This window comes from Lampetra planeri, chromosome 52 (assembly GCF_965212315.1).
Source record: "Lampetra planeri chromosome 52, kcLamPlan1.2.h2, whole genome shotgun sequence".
NCBI classification, from domain to species: Eukaryota; Metazoa; Chordata; class Hyperoartia; order Petromyzontiformes; family Petromyzontidae; genus Lampetra; species Lampetra planeri.
This window is the reverse complement of record NC_136158.1, coordinates 567,052-567,290: the sequence shown is the minus strand read 5'-3', so window position 1 is coordinate 567,290 and position 239 is coordinate 567,052.

Sequence of the window (239 nt, the reverse complement as noted above, 5' to 3'; positions counted from 1 at the left end):
GTTTACAATTCGTAACGCGGACAGGCGCGAGGCGCAGCTCAATTCCCCCATTGGTCCACTTCTCTCACGTGATCAGTCGGGTCCTCCCCCCCCCCCACGTGCACGCGCCGTCGGAAATCCAAATCCGCCGCCCCTCCCCCAAATGTTTTCTCATGACGTCACGTCCGGTTTAGGAGGGGCGTTGCTCATTGAGGGGCGGGGCCCTGCGTTACCATGGCGTCCGCGCTCCAACTCCACCC